The sequence below is a fragment of the Balaenoptera ricei genome, chromosome 12 (genome assembly GCF_028023285.1).
Source record: "Balaenoptera ricei isolate mBalRic1 chromosome 12, mBalRic1.hap2, whole genome shotgun sequence".
Taxonomy (NCBI): Eukaryota; Metazoa; Chordata; class Mammalia; order Artiodactyla; family Balaenopteridae; genus Balaenoptera; species Balaenoptera ricei.
The window spans coordinates 83620996-83643319 of record NC_082650.1 but is presented as its reverse complement, the minus strand read 5'-3'; positions in this window follow the sequence as shown (position 1 = coordinate 83643319).

Here is a 22324-nt window from a genome sequence, read left to right as displayed (position 1 = left end):
ATTTTTCCTCTTAAGGCATTTAGAGTGCTTCTGAGAACAAACAGGAGAGGAAAATAAATAGCAGGTTTGGGATCTTACTTGAGTACTAAGGAGTTTGGACTTCACTTGGGGCAAGAAAGTGACTGCAGATAATTAACAATATTCAAATTGCTCTTTAAGCAAATTCTTCTAAAATCCCTGTAGATGAGAGGAGAAGGGCTAGAGGTGGAGAGACTAATTAGGAGGCTATTATCTCTCACAGGTGACAGATAATCAAGGTCAAGACAACCACAGTGGCAAGGGAAGTGGCACGCTGGCAACTACCAGTGGGGATGCTTGGGGGATGCACAATTGTCAGTCCAGGAACTAATCCTGGATGGTTAGAACCATCAAAGCCAAGGAAGGATGAGGCCCAAGAAGGAGGGGACATCAAGAATGTAAAATGCTACAGACTAACAGAATCCTTACACTAGACAATCTTTATTCATCCTAGAGGAAATGAGAACATGTCATTATTACCTTTGTCCAATCAGTACATGCTCATTGAATTCCCTCTGTGCCCAGACACTGTGCTATGTGCTGTTGATAAAATGGTGAGCAAAATCGATAAGGTCCTTACTATCACGTAACTTAAAATCTACCAGAGAGAGCATTGAATCGAAAGCAACAATGGCACCTCCTTTTTGCTCTGGGAGAACCACCCCTCAGCCTTTGTTAGCCCGCGTGCCTTAGGTAAACCAAACCCTCCCCCAGACCTGAAATGGTCTATTTGAACTAAGCCCAGACCCATGGGAGGAAGGGAGGGTGCGTTCCTCCCTCTGGCCATAGTGAATGTCCATGCATAGGTAGGATCCATGGGGGCCGAACGTAGCTGCAGAAATTTCATTCTGAGCCTTTTGTTTCCGATCTCAGAGAAGCAGACTGTCTCCCTTACATGGTGGGTACCTGGAAGTATGAAGAACCAGAGCCGTGGCCGCCAACCATGGAGTCAACCTTGTCTACAGTAAGTAGAAAGCAGAGCCAAGGGTTGCAGAGAAAAACCATGTCCTGATGATGTCATTTGAGTCTGGTCAAGCTCTGACCAAAGCTAGACTTATTCTTGAACTTTTGGGTTAGGTGAGGCAATAAATTCTATTTTAGTTCCAACCAGTTTGGTTTGGATTTTCATTCACTTGTAATCAAAAAAAAGTCTAACCATTACAGCTCAGCTCTAAAAAAATGTCCTGTCCTTCTTTTCCCCAGATGGCAAAAAGTTTTAAAATTACTTGTCTCTGCACATTTTATTGCAAAACTATGGTGTATTACAAAATTTAAGGCATTTGAAATCTAAGAAGGATGGTATTTCCGTAGAAATAATTAAATGACGATCTAAGGAAAGTTATAGTATCTTCCAGTCTGTTTTAAATTATGGTATAAAGTTCCCAGCTGTATGTTCTTCAATTACCAGAACTCAGAGAAGTCTGGTATTTAGGCCATTACAAACCTACATTTATACCTCTTTTGAGGTAGCAAGAATGTTATTGAGTAACTATTTTATTGAAAAATGACTAGAGTTTACTTTTTATCTTTAGGTAAAATATTTTTAAAAATTAAATAAATTTAAAAATTTTATTTTGGAAAATCTCCCAGTTCAGTGGAGAAGGTAAACACGTAAACCACTAAATGCACTGAAATCAGTGCATACTTTGCCTTAATCTTTATGTTTTAAGCATTGTGCATTGAAATGTCTTTCATCTGGAAGGAATGATGACACTGATTGAGTATTCTGAGGAATTTCTTTGTGCAGGACCTGGTCATCATTCAGAATCTGCTTGGAAATGCCGTATTAGACATAATCAGACTTTCAGACATGAGTAAATACAGTGATGCCTGCCTAACCCAGAATTTCCCTCCCATGCAGGTATAACTTACGTAGTCTTACTTGTTATGGTTTTGGAGCAACCACAAGGGTTTCAATTCCGCTATTCTGTATTCTTTCCTTTGGGGATAGTTAGAAAAAGAAGGTAACAGCACTTGACCACAGAAAGGGAACATAACATTGTAGAATGTCTTTTTCCCTAATGAAGATGTGAGAGAGAAAGAGAATTGAAAACAATCACGCTAGTTTCCTCAGCCCAATTTTTAACATATCAGCTCAGTATGAGGGTGAAAACATCACCTTTTCTAACTACCTCACAGGCTTATCAGGAAGGGTAAACAAAATAACTTTTATGAAAGTGGCTTGCCCATTTTCAACTGCTAGACAAAGTTAATCATACTTCCTGTTTGGGTTTCCTAGAAGCAATGTGTGGTCAGGGCCAGTTGGTCAGGCTGTACATTGCACAAGGGTGTCAGAGCATGTCATGTCGATTTCTATATCTCTGTCAATAATTTTCTGGCAAATGGGACTAAAGAGAGTCTTGTTCTGATAAACTCTGTGTGTTACGACAAGGTTCCACCAGGAAGGGGTGCCTTTTTAAAATTCTCACCAAGACCCTTTGTACAGTGATAGAGGAAGCATGGTCTTGACCTCCTTTCTCTCCCTTTCTCCAATCCAACATTCACACTACAATCTGATAATTGCTGCTAAAATGCAAACTTTAGTACTATCGCTCTGCCAAGATCCCTACAACGACTCTTCCATTGCCTTCAGAGTAATGCCCAAATGTCTAAATTTGACAAGATTCTGGGCCCCTCACCAGCCCAGTCTCGTCGCTCCCTGCCATCCTTACCTGTGCTCCAGCGTCAGGAGGTACCTACAGCTCCCTGAACAGCAGAACAGCATGTGCTTTCTTGCCTCTGAGTCCGAGGAAATACTCCTCATGCCTGAAACATCCTTCTGCTTCTCTTCTCTTATATGCAGCTCAGAGGTCACATTAGGCTTCCTCTAGGAAGCCCCTTTTACCCAACCCTGGAGGAATCTTTATTTCTTCCTATGTTCTCCCTTGTAGTAACCTTGTTAGTCATTCAACTCCCTCAGGTAGATAATGAGTACTCGGAGGACAGAGCATGTGTACCCCTCACCTGTGTGCCTGGCACATGTTACCCCCCACATATATTTGCTGAATGAAATGAGGTCTGGCTTCTAGTGTTGGATGTGCTGCTTATTTGCCTTGGGACCTTGAACATGTCACTCAATCTATATCCCACTTTCCTGCTAGAAAAATAGAAGCTGAATTAGCCAATCCATAAAGAAGAACACCTAGACTTGGAAATATGCCGTACGTTTTTCTCACCTAAATTCAGAATCTTCTATCTTTGCTGCTGAAATAGAAAAGAAAAGGGGGAGGGACCTTTTGGTGGTTGAGACCTAAATACACATGAAACGTGTGTGTGTTTATGTTGCCTTCTTAATATTAAATTTCCTTGACCAGCTTTAAGAAGTTTTCTACCAAATGATCATGGTAATGAAAATGCTTGACAAGTGAAATTCAGTTATTTTACAGTGGTCTAACATTTTCCAAATGCCAAATGTAATAGGTGTTTGCCATTGCACATAATTCACTGGATCCTTATTTCATTTTTACTACAGATTTATGGATTGAACTTCAGGGTAAATAGCTTCAACATACAGTCTGTGACTGTTCTGGGACTGGGAAATGGAGATTGGTACAATTATCTCATTAATTTGAAAGTCAATATACAGAACTCACGTGCCAACTCCTTCTGGGCAGCGGTGCCTTCATCTTAATCATCCCGAGGATTTTGGAATGTGGGCAAAGCAGCGTATCATTAGAATCTGGGTGGAAGTAGCAAAAAAGTGAAAAAGGGGCTCTTGGAATTGGAAAGTGATGGTAGGAAGGCAAGTAGTGAATCACAGAGAGCAGCTGAAAGAAGAGAAAGCCCTTGGTGCCTTGAGATTTAACAGTTTGAGCGATCCTATCGCATAAACAGTGCTGATCGGTGTTTTGTGATATGTCCGTTTTGGTACCTACAGGATGGGAATGCTTTTGTAACCCCTGCCAATTAAGATACATTATGGCGGGTGATACCCAGAGGAATCCATTAACTTCTGTGGATCTTCACTATACAAGTTTGGTTGAGCCTTATTTTCTGTAGGTTATATTATAAAAACAATATTTTTCCCAAATTAAACATTACAGTAAAACACTGATTCTGGCTTTCGACATATACATGTGGTCTTCCTACAACTATGAGAAATATACTTCTTTGGAGGATTTGGCCCTCCAATTTAGAATCACGGATGGGTTGGGTGTTGAAGAAGCAGCATGACAACCGGAAAAGGAAATGCAGCAGAGCTACATATGATTGAGAATTATTTCTGAGTAAACCCCTTGAGTTATTGAAGAGTTCATCTCAGAGGAGATGAACACAAATCCGCTGACGGCAGCGGGCCGTCACACATATTTGTCAAGTGAATACTGGACGGAAAGTATCAGTTGTTTTATAGGTGACAGCCAGGGTCATAAATGCATCCACCTGCTTGAGGAGAAAGGAACATATTTTACTACCATGTCACCCTTTATAGAGTCACACAAACAGGCATCTGACGTATATTCCAGTTTAATAAATCAGTGATTTTTAAAGACCTGTCAGTGAACCGGTGCCAGACTAACAAGAGAAGAATCACGCAAGGAGCGTGTTATAAATCAATCCACCTGAGTCTCTTTCCAGTCTTCCTGGATTAGAATCTGGGGGCAGGGTGGGTGGGGGGCGTCCAGGAATCTTTATTTTAAAACAGCTTTGGTGGTAATTCATTTGACCAGGTTTTGGAACCAGAGGACTAAGTCATATTTCACGTGTTAGTAGCTGTACAATGAACTCTCCCCTCACCATGATATTGTATGTAATACTCTTTTCTGAGAAAATAACTGAAAAGCTTGATAACATCAATTCTCTGTAGAAAATAAGCATTAACGGGCCATGAAGCACAGTATCAGAACTGGGGCATCAATTGCCTATCTTCTGCAGATTAAAGACTTTTTATCTGTGGAATCTTAATTGCCCTTTTGGCTGGGTCCTGAAATTGGAATCTTCCCGAAGTGAAGGTACATTAGTAGACTTTTACTCACTTTCTGGAACGAAATGGAAAAGTCTGTATCCATTCACAGCAGAAAAAGAATGTTCTCTTTAAGTCAACACATCTTAACACTTCAAAATAGGGCAGACTTTACTACTGCACAACAGAAAACATTTCCAAAGAAGTTGAATGACCTGCAGTAGCTCATGCCTTGCCATGATTCACCCAAGCACCCATATTTTTATGGGTGTGAATGTAAAGGTGAGCAAATAAATTCCAGCAAATATAAAGCTGTGAATCTAAAGGTGCAAATAAATTGCAGCAAATATCAATGTGTGAATCTAAAGGTGAGCCTTTTACCCAATTTCTTGATGTCAAGATAATGGAATTTGGGGAGAAGCTCAAATGCCAGACTGTTAATCTGTACCAGAAAAACACTGTTCAATGTGGAGTTTTATAAATACACATGAAAAATGATTGGAAAAAAGTCTTTAGCAGGAGTTACTTTTTCTTCAACTCATGAGAATGTGAACTTTCATTCATACTGTGCCGGCGATGGTTCAGGCACCCCGAGTAGCCTGCACACACAACTGGAGTTATTCACATTTAATTACATCTTTCCTGCCCACTAAACAATTATTCACAAAACATGAAGAAGTAAGTGACATATTTATTCACTCATTTATTTAAATAATTTTTTCTTGACGATCTTGTTTAACACTATGCTATGCTCTATTAAGGATTTTTTAAAGTTCTGTACAGGGCTTCTCTTGTAACAGTTTACAATCCATAACTGGTAAAAATGACGGCAGAAAATAAATGCTTTACTTTCAGCTTCCTGGCTTCCTTATAAGAAAGAGAAAGACTGTTGTGAGAGGAGCCAAAGAAATACAGGTACAAGTTCTTTCCCAGGAGCTCTATGCAGATTGATAGAGTGTGTTGTTTCTTTTAAATCAGCAGAGAGGTAGTTTGAAAATGATTTATTAGCCCATGAAATGGAATCCCGTGACCACTCATTACAACAGGTCTCTTACATCCCTTCAACATCCTTCCAAACTCACCTGTCACAAATCCAGCCCAGCTGAAATCCAACCCTCCCCAGGTCCCAGCCTGCACCAGGGCAGCTGAAGGTGGCTGGAGACCAACTCACACACTGATTCTTTTCCCTTTAAATTCACCTTCGTTCTTCCCAACAGTCACACAGTTTCTCTCCAAACTCTCCTCCTCTCTGACTTTTTCAAACCTTTTTCTCTCCCCCTCAAACTCCTACACCTTTTCCATCCTCACTTTCAAGTGAAATGTTTTAAAATTTTCACAGGTATTTCAATGAACTATTTCTGCCTTACAAAGTCCCCAAAATTAATGGCTTAAAACTGATGTGTTATTTCTCACGATTGGTGGTCAGGAACTTGGGCAGGACTCGGCTGGGTAGTTTTTCTGCTCTACGGGCAGCAGCTTAGGGTGATTCAATCGGGAGCCCCACTGGCCTCGAGCTCCACAATGGCCTCTTAACCTCCGTGGTTCTGCGTTTGAACCCTGAGCATCCGGTGCCGGGGGTTTCTTAGAGTGTGGCAGTGGGTTCGAAGAAGGAGGCAGCAGAAGATGACAACTTCTTAACGCTCAGGCTTGGAAAGCCCAGAATGTCACTCCCACATTATTCTATTAGTCAAAGCAAGGCACAAGGTCAGGAGGATTCAAGAGAAGGAAAAGAGATTCAACTTCTTGATGTGAGAATCTGCATGTGAATACAGGGTTGGGAGGAACAGTTGGTAGACGTAATTAAAAACTATCTACTACGACTCATTAAATATTAGTTACCATGCCCTACACCACACCCAGCACCTTACCCATATCTGTGCCCACGCACCCACACTCCCTCATGTGACTGCTGATGAATGCTCCCACACCTAACGAAGGCCAATCCCCTCCACTCTTACAATAGAATCCACTTTCACCTACTCACGGTCGCTGTTTCAGTAACTTTTCTTCTTTCTCCTGCAGCATCAACTTTTCTTCTTCTCCGCTACGTAATTCCTGTTGGCAAACACATGTAATTTCTCTCCTCTTAAAAAACAACCAAGGAAACCAAAATTTCTCTCCTGAATCCATATCCCCCTACAGATATTATTCTTTTCTGTTACCCTACATAGCAAAACTCCTTATTGCCTTCAATCCCTCTTAGTCCATCCTCTCCTGAACCCATGCCAATCAGGTTTTGTTCCACCAAAACAGCCCTTCCCTCTATCACCATATCTTCCAGTCTTCAAAATGCAACATACAATTCTCTGTTCTCATCTCACTTGACCTCTCTGGAACATTGGGCTCAACTGATCCCTCCTCCTTGAAACACTTTTTTTTTTTTCTTCTTGTCTTCAAAAGCATTACACTTTTCCTGATTTTCCTCCTACTTCAGTAGTGGCTTTTTTTCAGTCTCCTTTGTTGATTTCTTCTCATTTCCTCAATCTCTGCTCCAAGGCTCAGTCGTTGGTTTTTTTCTCTTGTTTATTTACTCACATTTCAAGATTTTTAAACCTTTTTCTATATTTGTATCTATATTCTGAAAACTCTAATACTTATGTCTCCAATCCAGACCTCTTTCCCAAACTGCAGATTATAGCTAATGGCCCACTTGATATCTCTACCTGGACATCTAATCAGAATCTCAAACTAAAGTGTCCAAAAGTGAATGGCTAATCATGTCCCCAGATGGTCCTCCCACAGATTTCCCATCTCAATAAATGACAACTCATCTTTCCAGTTGCTCTGGCCAAAAATGTGGAATAATCTTGGGTTCTCTCTTTTTCTCACAATCGTCATTGAGTTTGTCCTCAAATCCTGTTGCCTCTTCCTTTAAAATGCTCTCATAATCTGAATACTTCTCACCATCATCTCTCACATGAATTTCTCTAAATAATGCCCATTCTTGCTTCCTTCTGGTCTATTCTCACTCCAGTAGACAGAGGGATCTTCTTAAAATGTAAGTCAGATGATCCCACTCTTCTGCTTTAAACCCTTCAGTGATTTCCTGTTTCACTCAGAATAAAGGCTCGTGTCCTCACAGTGACCTCCTATGTCCTACAGTCTGTCCTGATACCCTGTCATTCTGTGCCTGTGATCTCATCTCCCACCATCCTGCCCCTTACTCATTCACTCCAGCCACACTGAACACCTTTCTGTCCCCTGCCCACCAGGAATGTTCTCATCACAGGGCCTTTGTACTTGCTATGCCCTCTGCCTATAAAGCTCTTTCACCCTCGCCCCTCTGGACATAGCGTTGATTCTACTTGTCTATTCATTTATAGCGTGTCTCTCTCCATCACAATATAAGCTCCACCAAGGCAAGCACTTTCATCGGTTTTGTTTGCTGTGGTATCCCCGACACCAAGAATAGCAAAGCTACACAGTAGGCACTCCATTAATAGGTGTTAGAATTAGTAAACTTCTATTTCCTTTTCTTGTTTGTTTCATTTGTTTTTAAACATAGTTAATTCTTCTTGCCCCTTGAAATGTATTTTATCTTATGATGAATTGTGAGATAGAAATCACTAACCAGTTCTTTCAACACTTTTGGGTGAGGCTAAATTGTGATGCTTATTCTGTTTTATATTTATCATTACTGGAATCTGTGTGTCCTTGCACTTGTTTCATGCTGCTGGAATTAACATGGCTTTGTGAATGTGTTTTAACAAATCATAATCACCCTCTCTTCTCAGTCCCAAATTTCTCGTTTTCCCCTGCTCGTTCTTAGTTAGATATCTCTGCCAAGCCACTCACATGCTCCATCCTGATTAGCTGAGTGACAAGAAGCAGAATCTAGTTTAGACAGTTTCCACAGATCCTTTTCTATGTACTATTTCCCACTTACATCTTCTCTCGACTTCTAGGATTTGGGGGTTTCTGGTATGCCTCTTGGGACGGACTTGATGTCCCCTTCTCTTTCCTTTACCACCAATTCTGCTTGCCTTCCTGGGACTGAACTTTATTTGATCACACAGTTTCCAATTCTGTTTGATCCTCTGTCTTTGGAGTCTGCCATCCACTCAGGTGAGACCTTCCTCTGCATGAACAGAGCCAGGCCCCCAACAAAGAACAATGGCGCCAGCCTCTGGACATGCTTTTAAGGAATGGGTGCAAATCTGGCTCTTCCAGATGCATTTTATAGTTTTGTCATTTTTGCTTAAAGTGTTTCATTGGGATTTTGTTAATATCAGAACACTTTATAAGTTGGGAAGAGTTGTTAACATCTTTTCAAATAAGAACATTTTATTTCTTATTCAAATTTTCCTGTAAATGGTTGACTAAAGTATAGTTTTTTAAAAATTGGTAATGTGTCTCATTAAGGGTAAGATTGGGTATTTACATATTCATTGCTATTGTGAATAAGAGCTTTATTCATTGAGTTTATGGGTAATATATGAGACAGTATGTTCTGTGTTTGGGGGATTTTGGAGGGGGGAGTAAAATATTTGACATCCGGGCATCTTTTAAAATTCTTCATCATAAAAGCATTTTAAACTAATTTTCAGTATTATAATGTATATAATAACTTTGTCTCTGACTATTTATGCCTTTGTTCAAGTTGGATATATAAAGAGCTTCTTTATCACAAAGAACTGAATAACAAAACATTCTGTATAACAAGAATAACATAGAATCTTGTTGAGGTTTCATAGAAAGAAGAACCTTGATTTTAATGATATGTATTCTAAGATTTTATGAGCTCTTTGTGTATATTTGGAGTTGGTCTAAATTATAGGACATTCACATATTACCCATGTCACTCCATCACTGCCTCAAACACCACATACTGTGGAAATGGACCTGGAATAATAACTAGATTTTCACATCAGTGTTGCACTTTCTCCTATCATTGTGTCAAGAAATATACTTGGAAATATATATATTGGAAATAATCCAATGTGCAACTTTTTCATGGAGCGCTTGGCTACACGGTCTGAGTGAGGGAAGCTTCAAGAGGCTTTGAGCTAGCTCTGAAGAGGTGGACTGGCGTGAACCTACTGTTTCAGAGTTGAGAAGTTTTATACCCTTTTGAGACACTCAAAATGGAAGCAATAAGAGTTGGTGGCAGAAGAATAGCCAGTCTCACATGCTTATACCTTCTCTCACTCTCTTTTTTTAAACTGAAGTATAGTTTATTTACAATATTATATTAGTCTCAGGTATACAGCAGAGTGATTTGGTATTTTTGCAGATTATATTCCATTATAGGTTTTTACAAGATAATGGCTGTAATTCCCTGTGCTCTATAGTAAATCCTTGTTGCTTATCTATTTTATACATAGTAGTTTGTATCTGTTAATACCATACCCCTAATTTGTCCCTCTCCCTTCCCTCTCCCCTTTGGTAACCACAAGTTTGTTTTGGATGTCTGTGACTTTGTTTCTGTTTTGCATACACATTCAGTTGTATTACTTTTTAGATTCCACACATAAGTGATATCATGCAGTATTTGTCTTTGTCTGACTTATTTCACTAAGCACAGTACCCTCTAGGTCCATCCATGTTCCTGCAAATGGCAGAATTGTATTCTTTTTTATGGCTGAGTAATAGTTCATTGTATATACCACATCTTAATCAAGTCATCTGTTGATGGGTTGCTTCCATGTTGACTACTGTAAATATTGGGTGCTATGAACATTGGGGTAAATATGTCTTTTCAGATTAGTGTTTTCATTTTTTCCATATACCCAGGAACAAAATTGCTGGATCACATGGTAGTTCTAATTTTACTTTTGTGAGGAACCTCCATACTGTTCTCCATAGTGGCTGCACCAATTTACATTCCCACCAACAGTGCAAGAGGGTTCCCTTTTCTCCACATCCCCTCCAGCATTTGTTATTTGCAGGTTTTTTGATGATGGCCATTCTGACCCATGTGAGGCGATATCTCATTGTTGTTTTGACTTGTAATTCTCTAATAATTACCGATACTGAGCATCTTTTCATGTGCCTGTTGGCCATCTGTATGCCTTCTTTGGAAAATGTCTATTCAGGTCTTCTGCCAATTTTTTGATTGGGTTGTTTGGTCTTTTTGATATTGAGTTGTATGAGCTGTTTATATATTTTGGACATTAACGCCTTGTCAGTCATGGTCATATCATTTGCAAATATTTTCTCCCATTTAGTAGGTTGTCTTTTCATTTTGTCAATAGTTTCCTTTGCTGTGCAAAAGCCTTTAAGTTTAATTAGGTCCCTTTTGTTTATTTTTGCTTTTATTTCTTTTGCCTTAGGAGACTGATCCAAAAAAATATTGCCATGATTTATGTCAGAGTGTTCTGCCTATGTTCTCTTCTAGTTTTATGGTTTCCGCCCTCACATTTAGATCTTTAAACTATTTGAGTTTATTTTTTTATCTGGTGTGAAGGAATGTCCTCATCTCAATGTTTTACATATGGGTGTCCACATACCTTTTCTCTTAACCTTTCTCTATTGGAGAAAGACTGGTGCTGCCCAAGATAACCTCATAACCAGAATACCCCAAATAGAAATAGGGCTACCTAAGAGCAAGCCCACCAGGAAAACACTGGATTTCCTCATTAAACAGTTAATATAATTCTAAGAGCATGGTTTGCTAAGCATGGGGCAAGGGATTTAAATAAGGATCCATTAGGATGCTTTTGCAGGGAACATTCCTGGAGCACATGCACACACACACACACACACACACACACACATCTTGGTAATTCTGCTTTTGTTAGACTAGGAAAATTGCATTCTTTAAACATGCAACACTTGATGATGGAGCCAGATGTCAAAAAGCATGTGGAGTTGGAGAAGGATAGAATCTTAAGACTGAAGATTTGCCATGGAAAATCCAAATGCAGATCAAGGAATTTTTCTAAGGAAAACTTTTAACAGCCTATTGTTTGTAGTCTGTTTCGGAGATAAGATATCCTAATACTGTGAAAACAGTCATTCTTCTGAGAGTAAGATTGATTATAAAACCTATTTTTTCATCACCACTGTATTAACAGTAATCAACTGACTGTACTGGCATTCATATTGTCAGGTTGAACATATACACAATCCTTTTCCCCAGTTCCGATAATGTAACGAAGTCCACTTTCTCCAAAGTCTAACTAACATCACACACTGAGGCTGACATCTTTGTTAGTTTTACTTTAGATTCTCTACTGGTGTAAAAGTGTTTTATTTTACATCTCTGAGTACAACTTTGGTTTGGGGAAAACATGGAGGTTTATAAGGGTTGTGTGTAAAGGAAGGGGCTCATTAATAAACACATTTCACTTTAGGATTTTAAGGAAAGCTATCCAAAAATTGCAGCATGATGATAAGCTGACACATTGTTTTGTCTAAATAAATCCATGTGTTGGAGCGCCGATTCTAGGACATCTTCCAAAGCTACAGACCTTTGGTGTTACCCTTGCTGCGTGCATGTGCGCAGCTGAGCCAGCAGGCTATGCTGCTTTGACTCAAAGAGCGGTCCATATCCAGGCATTAAGTCACTATACCGGACACGCACAACTGGAACGCTGTGACCTACATACAGTGTATGTGGTTTACATTTTCAGTAACTGGGAGGCAATTTAATTGTCTGACTCAATTACAGTAAGTGAGAACCAGCCTGCCAAGTCTTCAGTCACCTCCTGAAAACGGACCCCTCAAAGTCAGGCCAGATTCGCGAAGGAGAAGCTAGGTCAGTGAAGCTGCTGATGAAGCACGTGTGTTCCAGTGTGTATCTTGAGAAAACTGCTGCTTTTCCTTGATCCTCTGTTTCCAGCTCTGGCTCTCTGAAACAGGTCAAACTCTAGGATCAACAGTACAATTGAGTTTGACTCTAGCAGAACGGGAATCCTATTTTGGGCAATTGTTTCTTAGAGTAAAGCCAAAAGAAATATTGCCCAGTAGGAGGAACCATAATAAAGCTGGGTTTTGATTAAGTTGGAAAGTGTACATTTTCCGAGCAGCACTGTTACACTTGGAATTTTATATTAGTCTTAATCTCCACTGGAGAGGGGTAGCCTGGGCTCTGGAGACTAGACTACCCCATGTCTTCCGTGGTCAACTGACTAAAGATTGGTTTGTCAAGGGACTCCTCCTTTGATCTGCCAAAACTGGCTTCTGACCAGAAAGTGCACGGTGTGCTTAGCCAGAGCACTGCTGCTTAGCGAGAAACAGCCCAAGTGTCTACTGAGAAACAGCTAGTCTAACTCTCAGCTCCTCATGAAACAAAAGGAATCTGTTCACATCTCTTTCTTGGAATGTTCCAAGCAGTAAGCATTCAATTTGATGTCTTCCCCTCTTCGGCAACTCTGTTAAAAAAATATTGGAGACAATTCTTGGGAGTGATGATCAAGCCTGACATCTACTAGGAGAAGTCCTAGAGAGATGCAGGTAAAATTCTAGTAAGAAAAGTAAAACTAGAGTGAGAGGAGATCCTTTTTTTTTTTAATCCATCAGCTCTGAAAACAAATAATTCTGCAGTATTTATAGTAACTATGGAAATCCCAGCAACTTGATAATAAGCAGGTGGACCACTGACACTTGTTAACAGTACTAATAATTATGATGGAAGCTTGTTCCTCTTTCTCCCACATGCTGAGTTCATGAAGTTAAGGGAGGACCGAGAGTGGGGCAGGTGACGCGGCCGTGAGAGAACAATCTGACCTGAGGCCGATGTTTTCCTTTTTTTCATTTTAAAATTTTATTTTATTTTATTTTTAATTGTGGTAAAAGACACATAACATAAAATTTACCACCTTAACTATTTTTAAGTGTACAGGTCAGTAGTATTAAGTACATTCACACTGTTCACAACCAATCTCCAAAACTCTTTTCATCTTGAAAAACTGAAATTCTATACCCATTAGACAACAACGACTTGCTATTTTTTTTTTTTCAAATCAATGTTATATCTCAGAAATTATCGTCAGTGAGTACAGAACAGAGAATTTATTTTTTAACCCAGTAAGATCTGTATAGGCTCAGTAAAATGCCTTTTGCTACTAATAAGGACTTCAAATTATTTGAAGAGGTTAAAATACTTATAACTTGTAAGTCCAAGCACTTCATTTTCTGTTTATATATTATCAATGTCTTTAGAAACACATGGCTATATTTGAAAGACTATTGAGCCAGGAATTACCATAATTTAGATTCCATGCCATTATGTCTGTTCAAAATATGATATAGAGAGGATGCAATAAAATATAATAAACTTGTAAAGCAGATATGCCATTACCCACCCCCACCAAAGGCTTGAAGCCGTTCTACTTTATGAGGAGACTATTAATCAATGCCACCTGGCTCTGTCAGAGTCTTCACTTCCCTTTCCAAAGAGTACGTATTTTCAATAATATCCCAGAATTTGTTAACAATTCATTAATATTAAGTATATTTCGTTTTGGAAATTTTATGCTTTGAAAGATATTCTTCAAATCATTGGGTCCACACAGTTTTGAGGGGAGAGTGGTAGGGGCTGGGGAAGTGTGGTTGAGTGTAGTGGCCCTGGGTTTGGGGTCACTGCAGATGAACCTGTGTTTGGACCCAAGCTCTGCCATTTTGCAACCATTGGCTATACCTTTCCGTTTCTACTCCTCAGTTTCCTCATCTATTAAATGGGTGGGAAAAAAACTAATGAAATAATACTCTCAGCTCTCAGCATGGGATATAGGAAACAGTTAACAAAAGTTACCGATTATTATTATCTTAAAAATAAGCAGATCAGCATGTACACACACATATTGTCCTTTGCCCGGCCAACAGTACTAGAATCTCCATGCACTTCTGTAGCATAAGGGCCTGTAACATTCTTGTTCTTAGATGAAATTAACATAATACTAACCAGATTGAGTAAGGGACCATCTATAGAACATGGTTTCAATGTTCCTGGAAGACCCCTCCTCACATGCTGAGGGCTGATGTTCCAAAAACTATCAGCTTCATCTTATTTAATTTCATTTCATAGTATGTTTAAATTTAAGTTTGAACAAATCCTCCCCTTCTTTCTCTCTTTCTCTTCTTTTTTCCTCTCCCTCACCTTTTCTCTTCCCCATCTGGGATGTCTTAGTGGGCTTCTCAACTTCGCTGTAAATGGTAGGAAGCTGCCACCAGCTGTTCCGGGTCAAGATTCACTGAGCAGGTCTGAAAAGTTGGCGTTACCATCTGCCAGTTATTCTTTAGTTAACATTAAGATGAAAATATTTTTGGAGGAATAGACTTTAAGCTCTAGGTGGTAGCAATACGTTTTTATTTTCTTCATTTTCTTTTGTTTTTTTCTTTTTCTTTTTTTTTTTTTTTTTGCAATGAACATGTATGACTGTCACAATCAGAAAAAAAAGTGTTTAAGAAAAATAAAGAAAGAAATTGATAGCATGATTTAGAGAGTGCAAATTCAGGCCAGGAATCATTTGTTCCCTTTCTGCTCCTTCTACCACAATTCCTAAGGATTTGGGGTGTATGACTTGGATAACTTGGTTATGTATTTTATTGTTCTTGACTTTCATCATGACATTTCTGACAGTTTCCTGGGGGATAAAAAAGTCTATGAAATACATTGACACAAAACATATATATTTTTTTTCCTTCCTGGGGTTTGTACAGCTTATAAATTAGATTGCAAGTGTGAAAATTATTTGCTTTCTTTATCTGCCTTTTGGCCTCAGAGGTTTCCTCACACATTGACTTTTCCTTCTCAGCATATGACGTTCTAGAATGTTACATGCTTTAGCTTTTTACCTTCAGTATGCCAGATCAATTTCTCATGTTCACGTGAGAGTATGTTTCAGTAGAATGGCACATCAATTTACACAACGAATAAGAGATAATACTAAAAGCACTTTCTGAAAGTAACATACAAAAGTAAAATTTATAAATATATCTTTAGAAATCAACTTAGAGTAGCAATTTCTCTGGTACAGGGACACATTTTTCTTCCTTGAAAAGTATCTAAATTCACGTCTATCCCTTTGAAGAAACTGTGACAGTACAGTTATGACTTTTCCCAGTGAGAAAAAAAGAAATTACATACGTCAGTTGTTCCATATGCCTGCTTTATGTCAAAGTCTTTAACATTTTATTGACTCTGGTCAGATATCTCAGGAAACACATCAGCTTATGACACACACGTTCAATCCTTGAATCCATTTTCTTATACTGCTTTGAACTCGCTTTTCTTTGTGAGGCAAGAACATTAAAGTTTCAATAAGCCTGGCATTAAAGACAATGAGGATACTATCAGTAAACCCGGGGGCCATCTCATCACACAGGCTTAGAAAAGAGGAGCATATTTTTCAGACTCAGAAAACTCTTTTGAAGTTCGCACTTTTATGACTTGTGGCAGAGCCACTGTGGGATTTCTGGGGTTTCCATCATCCCTTCTTTGGAAATCCTGAAAGCAGAGTCTCTCCCTGTGCTCCTGGCCAGCTCCGACCATCTCGGCTTCCTGTACCACTTCCTCCCCAGAGATTCCTTACTTGAAACTTATTATACCACAACACTTGTTGGAGTCCTTCTTCCCATATGGCAACTTTATCTCCAAGTTATTTACAAAAAAAACAAAAACTAACGAAGAACATTACTCATAGATTTGAGTGGCAACTTTCAACTGAATTTTTACATATTTGGAAAAGAAACGCAATGAAGATTTGCAGTAGGACAACTTTGATGAGCGGCTTTTGAAGTAAGTAGTAAAGAGTCTGTCCTTTTTACAGACACTTTCCAAATCCACAGAGTCACATATTGAATATATTATGGGCCGTATTCTCATTCTTTTCCCCTCTTTTGATATGTAAGATGATACTTTTCCTTCCTTTGAGTCTTTGAATCCTTTAACATACTGATGGTTCGTTCTTTGGCTGCTCATGGACCCAAAAACTGGTTCTCCTCCTGCTGCTTTTCCAGAGAAAGTCTCTTTAATCTTACCTTATATGTGACATGTATCATTGTGCTATCATCCCCTGTAGCATGTTAACAGACAGGACACCACACACGTTCAGAAACTATTTGGAGAACTTCCAGAAGAGGGCAATCAGTTCTTAAGAAAATGCAAAATTAATTAAGATGATGAAATTTTTGTCATTTATATTTATATCTATACATGTTAAATTTCTCTAACGTAATAAAATGCTATGATGCTTTGTCACATTTTATTAATTTATATGCTATAGCAACACATAATTATTCTGTTCTCTATGTCAGTTACTTGTACCACGATTTTTTATAGCATTTATCATATTATAACACTCTTCGACATGCCTTTCTAAGTAAACTGATATTATCTCCAAAGCAAAGACTGGGTCTTAGTCTTCCTTGATTTTGAAGTACTTTGCATGATCCTTGGTAGAGAGTAGACAGTGAAAGGCACAGTGGTTGAATAAATGAAAAACAGGCAGATAGATGATTGGATGTATGGACAATCAGACACATATATTTGATACTATAATCTTGTCTGTAAAACAAATGTAGGAGAATTTACTCGATTTTTCCTAGAGAGCTCTTTAGGATTAGGCATGATATAAATAGAATGACATTGTAATACTGTACAACAAGGCTTCACAACAGTGGCAATGCAGACATTTAGGCAAGTTAATGTTTTGTTGCAGGTGCCGTCCGATGAATTGTAAGATGTTTAGCAACATCCCTGGCCTCTACCCAGTAGATGCCAATAGCAACACCCGCCTCCCCAGCTCTGACAACCAAAAATGCCTCCAGACTGTGCCAGCTGGCCCTGAGAGAGGGAGGGGCAAAATCACCTTCAGTGGAGAAATGCTGCTATATAGTGTCTGATTTCAGGACGGTATGATGCATTTGTATCGCATTTTAGAAAGTGAGTACGTAACTGGGTTGGGAAATAAAGGGAATAGTAATGCCATTTTCCTACCTAGATTAGGAAAGATAAGAAGCAATCTTTGTCTTCCAGAAAAAATTGTTTCAAGCGATGTCATTTATTCTGGTAAACTGCGTATTTCCAAGCTATAAAATGAAAAGAAGCCTCTGATGTCCAAAATCCTAGTGTTCCAAAGCATGGGCTCTCCATGTAGTTTCCTTCTATAAGACAAACATTCTCACATCTGTTGGAAGTGCCTAACACTACCTTCTTTTCTCTTCTATGCTTGGCTTATTTTTAGCACGTATTTCACAATTTTTTAATTAAATATTCCCATTTAACAAATTCTGCAAAATATGCCTCTGTTTTGTTTTATTTTAGAAATTGGGCAGAGTATCACTGAGTTGTGGACTCCTTAGTTTATCCATAAAATTTAATTAAATCTAATGATCATTTCATTAAGTTTTCAGAATGCTTTCACGTTTAAGAAAACATATTCTCCCTGAAGAGTCAGGTCAGATAAGGTTTAGGTAATGAATGAGGAAGTAAAGAAAACCTAGAGAATTAGGAAACTGTGTGGGTCAGGGTATATTGCTGGCAGAACCAGCAGTGAATCTGAAGTCTTGCGTCCCAATCCCAAATTCTAAGCTCAAATTTCAGCAAGCATAAGAATGGCCTTGGGAACTTGTTAAAAATGCAAATTCTTGTGCTGCACAGCCAAAGATTCTGCTTTGGTAGATTTGGGTGCTGTCCAAGAATTTACCTTTTTTTTTTGGTAGGAAGTCTGGTGCCCAGGGTTGAGATCCTTATACGTCTCTGATTATGGCCCACTTCACTGCAAGGTTCTCTTCTGGACTATTTTTGGCTTCTCCCTTCTTCCCAGTTCTCACTCTTACTGCCCCTCTCCATCACAGAGATTCACTTTAATGTGTTTAATATATGTTCTTAGATATGTATGCATTCCATAAAGTCTATAGGCTGTTTTGTGTGTACTTGTGCTTTTTTTTTCTTTCAACATCTTTATTGGACTATAATTGCTTTACAATGGTGTGTTAGTTTCTGCTTTATAACAAAGTGAATCAGCTATACATATACATATATCCCCATATCTCTTCCCTCTTGCATCTCCCTCCCTCCCACCCTCCCTATCCCACCCCTCTAGGTGGTCACAAAGCACCGAGCTGATCTCCCTGTGCTATGCAGCTGCTTCCCACTAGCTATCAATTTTACATTTGGTAGTGTATATATGTCCATGCCACTCTCTCACTTTGTGCCAGCTTACCCTTCTCCCTTTCCGTGTCCTCAAGTCCATTCTCTAGTAGGTCTGCGTCTTTATTCCCGTCCTGCCCCTAGGTTCTTCACAACCTTTATTTTTTTCTTTAAGATTCCATATATAGGTTTTAGCATACGGTATTTGTTTTTCTGTTTCTGACTTGCTTCACTCTGTATGACTGATTCTAGGTCCATCCACCTCACTACAAATAACTCAATTTCATTTCTTTTTATGGCTGAGTAATATTCCATTGTATATAAGTGCCACATCTTCTTTATCCATTCATCTGTTGATGGACACTTAGGTTGCTTCCATGTCCTGGCTATTGTAAATAGAGCTGCAATGAACATTGTGGTACATGCCTCTTCTTGAATTATGGTTTTCTCAAGGTATAGGCCCAGTAGTGGGATTGCTGGGTCGTATGGTAGTTCTATTTTTAGTTTTTTAGGGAACCTCCATACTGTTCTCCATAGTGGCTGTATTAATTTACATTTCCACCAACAGTGCAAGAGGGTTCCCTATTCTCCACACCTCTCCAGCATTTATTGTTTGTAGATTTTTTGAGGATGGCCATTCTGACTGGGGTGAGGTGATACCTCATTGTAGTTTTGATTTGCATTTCTCTAATGATTAATGATATTGAGCATTCTTTCATGTGTTTGTTGGCAATCTGTATATCTTCTTTGGAGAAATGTCTATTTAGGTCTTCTGCCTTAAATACATTGGGTTAATTGTTTTTTTTGATATTGATATTTTTGATATTTGATATTGAGCTGCATGAGCTGCTTGTATATTTTGGAGATTAATCCTTTGTCAGTTCCTTCATGTGCAAATATTTTCTCCCATTCTGAGGGTTGTCTTTTCAACTTGTTTATGGTTCCTTTGCTATGCAAAAGCTTTTAAGTTTCATTAGGTCCTATTTGTTTATTTTTGTTTCTATTTCCATTTCTCTAGGAGGTGGGTCAAAAAGGATCTTGCAGTGTTTTATGTCATAGAGTGTTCTGCATATGTTTTCCTCTAAGAGTTTTAAAGTGTCTGGTGTTACATTTAGGTCTTTAATCCATTTTGAGTTTCTTTTTGTGTAAGGTGTTAAGAAGTGTTCTGATTTCATTCTTTTACATGTAGCTGTCCAGTGTTCCCAGCACCACTTATCGAAGAGGCTGTCTATTCTCCATTGTATATTCTTGCATCCTTTATCAAATATAAGGTGACCATATGTGCGTAGGTTTATCTCTGGGCTTTCTATCCTGTTCCATTGATCTATATATCTGTTTTTGTGCCAGTACCATACTGTCTTGATTACTGTAGCTTTGTAGTATAGTCTGAAGTCAAGGAGCCTGATTCCTCCAGCTCTGTTTTTCTTTCTCAAGATTGCTTTGGCTATTCAGGGTGTTTTGTGTTTCAATAAAAATTGTAAAATTGTAAAAATTGTAAAATTGTAAAATTTTTGTTCTAGTTCTGTGAAAAATGCCGGTGGTAGTTTGATAGGGATTGCATTGAACCAGTAGATGGCTTTGGGTAGTATAGTCATTTTCACAATGCTGATTCTTCCACTCCAAGAACATGGTATATCTCTCTATCTGTTTGTATCATCTTTAATTTCTTTCATCATTGTCTTATAGTTTTCTGCATACAGCTCTTTTGTCTCCTTAGGTAGGTTTATTCCTAGATATTTTATTCTTTTTGTTGCAATGGTAAAAGGGAGTGTTTTCTTAAGTTCTCTTTCAGATTATTCATCATTAGTGTATAGGAATGCAGGAGATTTCTGTGCATTAATTTTGTATCCTGCTAGTTTACCAGATTCATTGATTAGCTATAGTAGTTTTCTGGTAGCATCTTTAGGATTCTCTATGTATAGTATCATGTCATCTGCAAACAGTGACAGCTTTATTTCTACTTATCTGATTTCGATTCATTTTATTTCTTTTTTTTCTCTGATTGCTGTGGCTAAAACTTTCAAAACAATGTTGAATAATTGTGGTGAAAGTGGGCAACCTTGTCTTATTCCTGATCTTAGTGGAATGGTTTCAGTTTTTCACCATTGAGGACAATGTTGGCTGTGGGTTTGTCATTTATGGCCTTTATTATGTTAAGGAAAGTTCCCTCTATGGCTACTTTCTGCAGGGCTTTTATCATAAATGGGTGTTGAATTTTGTCAAAAGCTTTTTCTGCATCTATTGAGATTATCATATGGTTTTTATTCTTCAATTTGTTAATATGGTGTATCACACTATTTATTTGCATATACTGAAGAATCCTTGCATTCCTGGGATAAACCCCATTTGGTCATGGTGTATGATCCTTTTAATGTGCTGTTGGATTCTGTTTCCTAGTATTTTGTTGAGGATTTTTGCATCTACGTTCATCAGTGATATCAGCCTGTAGTTTTCTTTCTTTGTGACATCTTTGTCTGGTTTTGGTATCAGGGTGATGGTGGCCTCGTAGAATGAGTTGGGGAGTGTTCCTCCCTCAGCTATATTTTGGAAGAGTTTGAGAAGGATAGGTGTTAGCTCTTCTCTGAATGTTTGATAGAATTTGCCTGTGAAGCCATCTGGTCCTGGGCTTTTGTTTATTGGAAGATTTTTAATCACAGTTTCAATTTCAGTGCTTGTGATTGGTCTGTTTATATTTTCTATTTCATTCTGGTTCAGTCTCAGAAGGTTGTGCTTTTCTAAGAATTTGTCCATTTCTTCCCATATGTCCATTTTATTGGCATGTAGTTGCTTGTAGTAATCTCTCATGATCCTTTGTATTTCTACTGTGTCAGTTGTTACTTCTCTTTTTTCATTTCTAATTCTATTGATTTGAGTCTTCTCCCTTTTTTTCTTGATGAGTCTGGTGAATGGTTTATCAATTTTGTTTACCTTCTCAAAGAACCAGCTTTTAGTTTTACTGATCTTTGCTATTGTTTCCTTCATTTCTTTTTCATTTTTTTCTGATCTGATCTTTATGATTTCTTTCCTTCTCCTAACTTTGGGGTTTTTTTGTTCTTCTTTCTCTAATTGCTTTAGGTGTAAGGTTAGGTTGTTTATTTGAGATGTTTCTTCTTTCTTGAGGTAGGATTGTATTGCTCTAAACTTCCCTCTTAGAACTGCTTTTGTTGCATCCCATAGGTTTTTGTTCATCGTGTTTTCATTGTCATTTGTCTCTAGGTATTCTTTGATTTCCTCTTTGATTTCTTCAGTGATCTCTTGGTTATTAAGTAGTGTATTCTTTAGCCTCCATGTGTTTGTATTTTTTACAAATTTTTTTCCTGGAATTGATGTCTAGTGTCATAGCGTTGTTGTTGGAAAAGATACTTGAT